Raw genomic sequence first — 11,420 nt, 5'->3', positions numbered from 1 at the left:
GCAGTATTATTGACAATAGGCAAGGTGTGGAAACAACCAAAATGTTCATCACAGATGAATGGATAAAGAAAATGTGAGATACTTATATACTAGAGGCTTAGTGCACAAAAATTTGTGCACTCGGGAGAGTTCCTCAGCTTGGCCTGTACCCTCTTGCAGTCTGGGACCCCTCAGGGGATGACCACCTGCTGGCTTAGGCCCGCTTCCCAGGGGATTGGGCCTAAGATGGCAGTCCGACATCCCTCTGGAAGCCCGGGAGCCCTTGGGGAATGTCCACTTGCCAGCGGGGAGTGGGCCTAGCTGCAGTCAGACATCTTTAGCACAGCTGAGGAGGTCAAAGAGGCTCCCACCACCACTGCTATACTGGCAGCCTTCAGCCTGGCTTGTGGCTGAGCAGAGCTCCCCCTGTGGGAGCACACTGACCACCAGGGGGCAGCTCCTGCATTGAGCGTCTGCCCCTTGGTGGTCAGTGTGTGTCATAGTGACCAGTCATTCCCAGTCGCTCTGCTGTTAGGGTCAATTTGCTTATTACCCTTTTATTATATAGGATAGAGGCCTGGTGCATGGGTGGGGGCCAGCTGGTTTGTCCTGAAAGGTGTCCCAGATCAGGGTGGGGGTCCCGTTGGGGTGCCTGGCCAGCCTGGGTGAGGGGCTGATGGCTGTTTGCAGGCTGGCCAAGCCCCCCAGCAGGGACTCTCACCCCATGAGGGTGTGGCCATCCTGGGTGAGGGACTGATAGCTGTTTGCAGGCTGGCCACAGCCCCCAGCCACCCAAGCTCCCAGTGGAGGCTGGCTGGAAGCAGATATCTGGGATTTATTTAGCTTCTATAATTGAAACTTTGTTGCCTTTTGCGGAGGCCACAGCTGGCCAGGGCAGGCAGGAAGCTTGGCTTCTTCCATCGCAGGGGCAACCAAGCCTCTGGCTTCCTCCAGCTCCGTAGCGGCCGACCGCCATCTTGGTTGGGTTAATTTGCATATAGTTGCTCTGATTGGCTGGTGGGCGTGGCTTGGGCATAGGGTAGGTACGGTCAATTATCATCTTTGTCTTTTATTAGTATAGATAGGAAAATCCTGCCATACGTGACAACATGAAATGAGCCTTGAGGACATGATGCTAAGTGAAATCAGCCAGTCACAGAAGGATGAATACTGCATGATTCCATTAAAATGAAGTATCTAAAATAGTCAAGCTCACAGAAACAGTGAGTAAAGTGGTGGCTGCCAGGGCTGCAGGGAGGGCAAAACTGGGCATTGCTCTTCAACGATATAAAGTTTCAGTTATACAAGATGAATAGATTCTAGAGAGTTGCTGTGTTACATGCCTACAGATAACAGACTGTGCTGTGCACTTACAATTTGTTTGGACAGTAGATCTCATGTGAAAGAGTCTTACCACAATAAAACATTAAAACAAAATAAATCTATTTCCCTCAAGGAAATACAAAGGGATTTATTGTGACTCTCTACCCACTCATAAGAATTCTCAGAAGCCAAAGACCTCACAGCATCAGGAATGCGATTCTTCCAAGAAATGAAGGCAGTCTTCTGGGAGACACAGGGCCTGCTATCTTTGACATGAAACCAATTTTTCTGCATATTCTAGGTTTTTCAAAGGCATGGGAAAAAGCCAAGGGCTGCCCTGAGCCTCCCGAGAGGCCTGCTGGTTGTCTTTGAAGACAGAAAAGTGGGCCTGCCCCTTTGGCCTGGCTGTCATGGAGGGCAGCTATGCCCTGTAGCATTTTGGAGTCTCAGTGCCACGCACAATAATCCTTGGGCTTGCTCCAGGCTATTCTTCCAAAAGACTCTGTGTTAAGGAAATGCAAAGGCATCTGCGAGTTTCTGTTGTCCTTTAAGGTGGTCGGGAATGCAGACGGTCTCTTTGGCAGTGAGAGGCATTGGCTAGAACGGAAGGAGCCCCTGAGTCAGGAGACCTGGGTCCCTGCTCTGGCACTGGAACCATTGCCAAGACATGTAACCAATCTCGGTTTTAGTCCCTCTCCCAGCCTGGGGAATAGGTGAGCAGCCCCTCTCCTGGGCTTCCGCATTCTTGGGCTTCAATTTCAAACCAACCTCAGTTTAAATCCCTGCTCCAACACCCATGTGACGATGGACAGACCACTTTACCTGCTAGTGCTTTAGTTTTTTAACCTGAAATTCATAATATTAAGTCATAGCATTGTTATAAAGAATAATTCTATTTGAACAAAATTGTTTTATCTACTTGCTACTACAGGTTAAGACAGTTGCATGGATTTTCCACTGAATTTGGATCTTAAGTTAGTTGGATGGTCTTAGGATTTAAGTCAGATCAAATGATCATATGGGTACTGCTACATGTCATATTCCAGGGTAAGAAATGACAACGAGGCCCAACACTTATTGTGTGCTTACTGTGCTCCAGCTACTTACTAAGCACTTGACATGCGATATCTCTTTTATTCTTTGTCATCATTACTACCACTGCTCACCCTTTACAGAGAGGAAGTAGCAGCAGAGACTTATTTAACCCTGGGGAGAACAGATAGTACGTTATGTAAGTCCCTTAGCACAATGGGCTGTGCAAGTCACCTAGCACAGTGCTTGGAAACCGGCAGTAATTACTAAAGCTGGTTGCCAACTTAGTCTAATATCGTATACGAAATAGAAAAGTCGCTGTCTGTGCAACAGGCTAGGCTGGCCTTTTGATTTTGCGCAAATTCAGAGGAGGCTTTATAGAAGAAAAGACTTCTGAGCTGAGCCCTGAAGAACAGACACGGGGGCTGAGTGACGCTGGGGAGTGTTGTGTAAGCAATGACACTGGCAGAAACGTGTGAGAGTGCAGGGTGTAGCCCCAGGTTGCTAGAGCAGAGGACACTGGGAAGTCAGCAGCTCACCTGTTTGGAAAGAATCTGAAATTTATCTTGTGGGTCACAGGCCTCAAATGGGTGGCCCTCCAACAACATGTCTTTTATGTGTGCTACTCACACAGAGCTATTTTCTTTTACATTGTGAATTGTCAACATTTAAGAATCTGATGTTTTTAGCCATATGTCCCAGTTTCCAGATTTTCTTAGGAATATTTGGGCACATTGCTTCTCTCTTCACTGTGGCAATAGCGTCTGGGCTGGAAACCACTGCCCCCTTAGAGAGCCTCTCCGATAGTCCCCAACGTTCCCCACTTTAGACTTGGAAAACTTCTTTTCTTTACCCTCCTGTCCATTCCCGGTAGGGTATGGCTTGGCAACCACAGCTGTGCGCAATGTGGAGTAATCCACAGTCATCTAAGAATGATTTACTATGGACTCCTTTGCTAGCGGCAAAAAATGTGTTCATCATTGTTGTTTTCTTTAAGAACTTGGCACGTTAGTACTGAGCTGGTACAAGATGGTAGCCACTTGCCACAGGTAGCAGTGGAGAATGAAATTCAGTAAAATTAAAACCTTGTTCCTCAGTTGCACTAGTCACATGTCAAGTGCCTGACAGCTACATGTGCCTGTAACTATGACATTGGACCGACAGATATAGGCAATTCCTCTTGGGGCACTGTTGGGGTGGGAGAATTCCCCCCTGCTACCCTGTGTAGTTCCTATGGCTGAACTAATAAAATAATGATAATAAAATTGATACACGACTAGATTAACAGGAGAGAAAAATAATTTAATACCTGCACACAAAAGAACCACAACCTGATGCACAGATCATAAAATGAGGCTCAAAGAAATGAATGAGCTAGGCACCTTTTTAAACTTTTTAGACAAAAAAAAACACTAAACATGTGAGTAATTGACAGGACAAAAATACAGCGCTCACTGCTAAGGAATCTAAGCAGGTTTGGGTTAGGTGGTAAATGAGTAAAGGCATCACAGGAATTCTGCCATTGGTTCAGGGACTCAGCAATGTCAAGGCCAGCATCTGGCATCTCATGGTCTTTTCCTGATGACTGGAAGTTGGATGTTGGAGATCTAGCCTATATGTCTTCAAAAAAGGTAGAAAAAGAGGAAAGAGGGTGTGCTGGCCAGAGTGCATTCATTGGTCAGACCTGGGCCACATGTCTTGTTCCATTCAAGGGAGCAGAGAGGCTTCCACAGCTTCTAGTGCAGGTGTGTGACGGCCAGGACAAAGGGAGTGCCAATGGCCACTCAGCTGAGTCATCTAGTCTGTCATCGCTGGGAGGCTGGGAGACACGGTGGGGTAAGAGGCAATGGGCTGAAACCAGAGAAATGGAGTAGAATTATCACTATCAACTAGCTGTGTGAGACTTGAAAAAATCATAATATTCATGAGCCTCCCAAATCCCATCCCTTTGTGATATTGATGGCCCCTTTTGAGGCGGCTAACACCACGCTATAATGAGACCCCTATGGCCATCCTTTCACCCTAATGGGGAGCACAAAATAAATGTCAGTTAAGAACTGACGCTGACCTGACTATATTAACCTGGAAGTACACTGTATTAGCTTTTGATTGCTGCTGTAACAGATTCCCATGAACTCCGTGGCTTAAAAAAATACAGTTGTGTCACCTTACAGTTGAGGAGGTGAGAACTCTGACGGGTCTCAGGCTAAAATCAAGATGTTGGCAGGGCTGCGCTCCTTTCTGGAAGCTCTAGGGCCTAGGATGTGCCACTTGTGACTTGCTGAGAGAGACGTGAAGTGAGCAAATGGCTGGATTTCAAAGCAGGCAGATGTGAGATCATTACGCATCGTGGAAAGTGGTTGTCAGGCTTGCTGCAGCCCCGCTGTCATTTCTCCACTGGTTAATGTCAGATGTTCTCATATTTTTTCTGTAAACGTTGTTACACGAGTCAGTTGGATTGTATTTCCATTTGCAACCATATATACGCCTTCATTAAGACAGTCAGCATTTCCTACATGGCATTTCTCAGTCCTAATGCTCTCTGTAGTGTCTACAGGCATTCCACAGAAAGATACCAACATTGAATTTATCTCTCTGAAGTTCCTCTAATAGATATGCATGCACACAAATGCACACACAAGTATGTATATCAAATGCACATCATCGTAGACAGAGGCAACTGGCTTGGGGAGGGTGTGCATGCCCAAGAATAAAAGGAACCTGCAAGGCTGCACCCAGTCCATCAATGCATGATGCAGTAATATGTAGATTGATGCTTGAAACACCAGCTCACCCTGGAGTGGTAGACCACCCTATTGATAATCCCTGGTCTCTGCTGTGTATCTTATGCCTTATAATTCTGACATATTTGTGATGTTATTTAATGTTCATTATATAGTAAACAGAATAGCCAAATATTAATTTTTCCTTGCCACAATTAGTTCATCTGCAAGAACATTTTACTTGAAACCTATTATGAATTTTAATCCATAAACATTTGAAGCTCTATCAATCCATTGCAATTTTATTTTATTTATTTTATTTATTTTATTTATTTTAATTTCTTTATTGGTTAAGGTATTACAAATGTGTCCTCATTCCCCCCATTAAATCCATTGCAATTTTAAAAGGAGTACTATGGTCAAATAATTCTTGATTAGTTGGCTACTGATAAGAGGTATAAAGTTTAAGAAGGACGGTGTTATATGTGAGAGTCATGAAGACAGTCAGGCAGTAACACATTACCGTGAACACGGAGTGGCCACACCTGGACCACCTACTACAGGTTCTGAGAGTCTAGGTTAAATCTAATAAACGTGAGTCTTCTCTGGAAGGAATCCAGGAATGAGTTTTGTTCAAAATTTGTCTAGATGACTCTTCTGTAGTATGTCCACAGACCTGCTTTGTAATTCACAAGTATATTCCATTTTGTTACAATTATAAAGGAAATTACTCAAGATGAAAATAAATTGAGGCGTTTACTGATTTGAGTGGCAGTAAACTAATGAAGTCTTGCAGTGAACAAATAAAATGTAGCTCTGTCTGAAATGTACAATAAATATTTATTAATATTACAGCATGTTTAATACGCATTATTGAATGTACAGCCTACAATACAGTCCTTAATTGAATTCTGTTTAAATTATCCCACGCAATTGAAATGCACCCATCACAGCAACAAAGAAAGAATTAATTATAGAATAACATCTTGGTTGGTTTCATAAATCAGTACAGCCCCTTTGAAAAGTGGTTCAGTCATATATACCAAGAGCCTTAAAACTGTTTATTATCTTTGCACCAGTAATTTTCACAGCTAAAAAGTTCCCCAAAGGAGGTAATCACCAAAGTGAACAAATGTTTTTATTTATATAAAGTGACCTCATTTATGGCAAGTAGGCATGTCCTAGGCTAGAATCTTCCCTGACAAAAGTCAATCTTTACCTTACACGAGCCTATTGCCTTTCTGCATCTAATAATAACATACCTTTGGGATATCAGGGTAACTTTCCTTTTTCCAGACCCCTCTGGGCACAATAACCTCACCAGAGCAGAGACCACAAAGCCCCCTCATTGTTATTGTTATTATGTGAATTGTTGACTGTTAATCATCCTGTACCCACCTATGTAAAAGGTGTATATGTCTATCATTTTACTTTTTATCCAATCCCAGATGTTTTCCTGCTTTTCTTTCTCCCGCCTCCCTAATCTATCAACAATCAATTTCATGTAATCTACTTATGTCTCTTCTTTTGATTGTAATGTATAAAGAAAGCTGCAAAACTGCCCTTCTCTGGAGCATTTTCTCAATCCATTGATATTTTGCTTCCCAGCAGTTGTCGTCAGTTTGGCTCAAATAACTTCATAAAAATTCTCTATAGGTTTGAACATTTTTATGTTGACCCAAATTTGGAAATTGATATAAAAAATAAAACAAAAACTTACAAACATAAGTTTAATTTATTTTACAATTTTTCAATTATAATCACAGAAATATGCTAAGTCTTAAAACAATAGCTCAAGGATTGTGTATGGTTTTGTATGTTTTATACTTTTAAAAAATATATATATATTTTTTTTTCAGAGAGGAATGGAAAGGGAGAGAGAGATAGAAACATCAATGATGAGAGAGAATCATTGATCGGTTGCCTCCTGCACGCCCCCAACTGGGGATTGAGCCCACAACCTGGGCATGTGCCCTTGACTGGAAATGAACCCAGGACCCTTCAGTCCACAGACCAACACTCTATCCACTGAGACAAATAGCTAGGGCATATGTTTTATACTTTTGACACAATTGTAAGGTAACATGAGCTGAGCTCTTCATTTTATACTTAACTTTCACAGATTGGTCATCAAGAGGTCATACCTGCAAAAATATTTGAGAGCTTCATTAATTTCTTCACTATTTTTATCAGCCTCATAAAATGTTTAATTTTTTATAAAATGGAATTTTTACAATTCCATTTGCAATCAGTTCACATTGTGTTTACCTTGTATTGAAGGAAGTTGACAAGAACTGGGAACCAAGAGATTGACTCATAGGGCAGAGATGTGAGAGGAAGTCCTAAGATTATCAACACCCTCTTTACTGGAAAATCATTTTTCTTACAGCTTTGACTTTGTTTCGGGACCCCATCACTATGGAGACTTTGATAAATACTCAGGAAAGAAGGATCTCTTGTAGTTGACCTTGGCTGGAATATAACATGTAGTACGTTGAGAAGTTGTAGGTAATAAGAATGAGAAGGTTGACGGGGGCCTTGAATACTGGAATGAAAAGGTGGGGCTTTCTTTATTTTCTTAATGGACAATAGGGAACTATTGAAGGTGTTGAACATTGGGAGTGAAGTGACCAAAGCTATCCTTTAAGATTTTTCTGGAAACACTGGGAAGGACAGGTTGCAATGGAGTTTACAGGTATGTGTCCAGTCAGGAGACGGATAAAACCCATCAACACTTGTGTTTCCTTACGACATGTTTGTCTATGGAAAGAAAATGATTTCTCGTTTATCAACTCTTTGTGTCCTCCTTTGACTCCTTTGCAATTGATGGCAGTGCACACTTTCATTTATCTTTGTAGGATGAGAAACATTTTTCAGAGCCATTTGCATGTTTTAAGCAGCCCACACAGAGACTAATGTGATTGGCAATTTGGAACAGACTGTCTCGTTCAGCTCTAGAATCACGCCTGAGGGAAGAAGGGTTAAGTAAGAAGGAAAACAGCCCCTCCCCACCCTTTCCACCTCTATGAAAACTTGAAATTAATGTCTTCATCTTGCGCTGTTTACTTTAGAAGATAAGATCAATGAAGGCTGAAACTTCTTTTAGGCTAAAGACTCAGAGAAGTCCCTGAGATGAAGAAGAGCGAAGGTTATTTTTTAAGCCTTCTTTCTAAATCCATTTATGTTATCCCTTTGGAGCCTCAAATGAAGTGACATAAGTGATCCAATTTTTTTTTCCAGAATGTTACATAAAAGTACTTTTAAACTATGGTAGTTTTTAAAAAATCTGAATGTTTCCACGCTTCCCTTCATTCTTCCTTTCACAGCTCCCTCACCCCAGTCACACATGCACACAAACACACATGCACAAGCACCCACACACACATACACACATACTAAACAAAGAATGCATTGCAGTAGGAGGAGGATAAATACTAGCAGAGGTTCAGTAGAAGAAAAGATAAAACCCATCAACACTTGTGTTTCCTTACGACATGTTTGTCTATGGAAAGAAAATGATTTCTCATATGCCATCCAAATAAGAATTTTGGAAGATAGGATCCTATTCTCTCAGTTGAAGGTTCTGAAAATCTGTAATGGGTCTTTCTATTTCCTAAACAAATGTTAACAACGACAAAAATAAATAAATAAATAAATAAATAAATAAATAAATAAATAAATAGTAGGGTAATTGGCCCCTTGAAGAAAATAAATGTTCCAAGGAGTGTTAGCTGGTAGAAGGGCCTCAAGACTGTTGTCCATCTCTTACTTTCTACAGCTCTAGAGCTAGAGAGTTTGCAATGATTGCCAACTCCTCTCTGGGCTTCTATGCAGGGCCTCTCTATTATTATCAGTCCTGAATTCTATTAACCCCCACCCCACCAACATCCTAAGTTGAACATAAAGATGATTTCATTATTTTAAAATCCGATACTTTACCTAAAAGGCTCAGCGATTCTTTCTGGGCAAGATGATGACAGAAAACACCTTCCTAACCCATGCCAGGCAGGCAGAAAGTGTACCTTGCTCCTACTGCATGCTGGTGATGCTCTCGCAATGAATAAGGTAGAAAGGTCCCTTAAAAAATAAAAAATAAAACAACTTTATTAAGAAAGGAGCATAAAAGAAACAAGTGAATGCAATACACTTCATTAGTAATAAATGCAATGAATTGATTAAAGCAAGAACATGGGTTGGACGGGAGCAGAGGGAGCTGCTTCACCCAGGCTTATCAGGGTAGACCTCCCCGAGGAGGTGGCAGTTGAGTAGGACTCAACAAACACAGTTAGACTTGAATACTTATTTGAACTCTAGGTCAGGATGAGCACACTGATCTAGGTTTAGTTTTCCCAAGACTGAGTTCCCATTTCAAAAACTGGCATTTAATTTCTGCAAACTCACAGGGGTGCTTCCTTTCCACCCTCATGGGACGGAGCAAACACTTTGTGGAGTGAGACACTCATAATCTTAAATTTTCACAGCAAATACTAAGCAAATGAAAGGTCTTGTGGGGTTGCAGGATTTAATCACTATATTATGGGTAAGGGCATGGAAGTCACAAAAGTTGTGAGTTAATTGCCAAAGTTCACATGGAAAGGTCCAGGAATCTTGGTGGCTTAGTTCAGTGTTTCTTCAATGTTCTATAAGAATTCTGAAATGTCAGTAATGCATTACTTCTCCATTGCTGCATATTACCCCAAATTTAGCAGCTTATAGCAACTAATGTTTTCTCACAGTTTCCAGCCTCTGGAGTCATGTATCAGCTGGGCTGCCGCCTCAAAGCTGGGCTGGAGGAGGACCCACTTCCACTTCCATGTCACTCACTGGGTGGTTGGCAGGTCCCAGCCCTCACGGGTTCTTTCAGATCAAGGGCAAGAGAGAGAGAAAGAGAGAGAGAAAGCCGTCTTTGTAACTTAATTATGGAGTGATAGCCATCACTTTGCCACAATCTAGTCATTAGATCTGAGCCTCTGAGTGCACCCAAGGGCCAGGGGTGGCACAGAGGCATGGGTGCAAGGAGGGATGGCTGGGAGGATCTTAGAAGCAGCCTACAGAAAAGGTTATTTTTAAAGTAGTATAGAAGTCAAAATAATTTTTTTATTAGACAGTTATTTAAAAATTCAATATTGTATTTGGGGGTCCATAATTAAATTCAGTGGCTCACCAAACTAATGATTAAAGAATAAAAATAACTTCATAAATAAAGTGGAAAAAAAAATTACAGAATTGATAATAATGCTAACCTGAGGTTGAAATATTCACACTGAAAAAAAAAGAAAAAGAAATATTCACACTGACAAGTGAAGCTTAAAACACACAAGTATCTTTTCATTCTATGGTGCTCAACATCATCAATGTAATTCCAGCAAAACAAAATCATCCAACAATTAATGTCCATCTGGATTTATTGGTTGATGGCTTTGGCTGTTGTTATTTGTAAACTTCACAGCAATCCTTCAGAGTAGATTCTATTGTAATAAACGCCCCAGGGCTTAGGAACAATAGTAGCTTACAGTTAAATTAAGTCATCGCAGTCTCTGGCCCTGTTGCAAAGAACACAGCTTCCTCAACATTTTTTTACAGCCAAAAGAGCAGGTCACGGTTTAGCCAGGGTGATAGGTTCCAGGAACCTAACCTTTCAAAGGTATGAGTCTATATCCTGTGTTGAGAAATAGAGCAACGAACTTTGTATGTGTTTGGCCAACCGTTTCGTGGTTTTTGTGAATAAAAGCTTACTTCTACATCTGGTCGGGGCTGCAGTTTCGGTCCTCGCTTCGGTGGGGTACTGGCGCTGCAGTGCCAGCTGAATAAAGGCTCCTAAATTCTACCCTTTGGCTCTGGTGGTCGTCTCTTACGGGTTGCCTCATAACATTTGGAGGCTCCAGTGAGATAAAAATCCGGCCTTGCTGCCGGTGGACGCCCCAGTAAAGGAACCTCCAGACTCCGGCCCGGGTTTCAGGGAGACGGAGTGTTTGCCTCTAAATTGCGATCGGAAAGAGCGAGCCACCTGGACCTCCAGTGGGGAGGTAACAATCTGGTCTCTGGTTTCTGGTTGTGGAACGTCCCCCTCTCCGCTGGAGGGCTGGACGCAGCGGAACCCCCTGGTCCGGACTCCCGGTCGCGACGGTGCCCGGGGCCCCTGGTTTTTATTAGTCTTCGCTGTATTGGTCGTGTCCGTCTTGTCTTTGTTGGCCTCGCGTTTGTAAGAATGGGTCAGGGACGGTCGTCTGTGTGTCCCCCCATACAATGTTTTTTGAAAAATTTCCAGGACTTCAGCGACGTGCAGGAGGATATGGATAGGATGTCAATGCTTTTGATTTACAGCGATTCTGTGAGAGTGAGTGGCCCGCATTTCAGGTTGGC

Source organism: Myotis nattereri, assembly GCF_964212035.1.
Source record: "Myotis nattereri genome assembly, chromosome: 14".
Taxonomy (NCBI): Eukaryota; Metazoa; Chordata; class Mammalia; order Chiroptera; family Vespertilionidae; genus Myotis; species Myotis nattereri.
Note: the sequence above shows the minus strand (reverse complement) of the source record.